Source organism: Rhodnius prolixus, unplaced genomic scaffold (genome assembly GCF_049639745.1).
Source record: "Rhodnius prolixus isolate KJV_2025 unplaced genomic scaffold, Rpr scaffold_8, whole genome shotgun sequence".
In the NCBI taxonomy this organism is placed as follows: Eukaryota; Metazoa; Arthropoda; class Insecta; order Hemiptera; family Reduviidae; genus Rhodnius; species Rhodnius prolixus.
The window spans coordinates 6215739-6215977 of record NW_027411593.1 but is presented as its reverse complement, the minus strand read 5'-3'; positions in this window follow the sequence as shown (position 1 = coordinate 6215977).

The following is a 239-nucleotide window of genomic DNA, read 5'->3' as shown; positions in this document are numbered from 1 at the left end:
TGAACCATCAAGCTTCTCATATTTTTGCCAAAAGGTAGCCGAAATAAGGCCATCAATTTCTTTTAGGTTATACAAAGAGCATAATTTTATGATATCATGTAGGAAGAATTCACCGTCCGCCAATTACATTTTGTAATCCATTACAATTTGTCTTAATTATAACTTAATTTGTTGTTTCTTTTTTAATTTAATCACCGATTTTTTCCAAAATTCAATTTTACCTATAATTATAACATAAT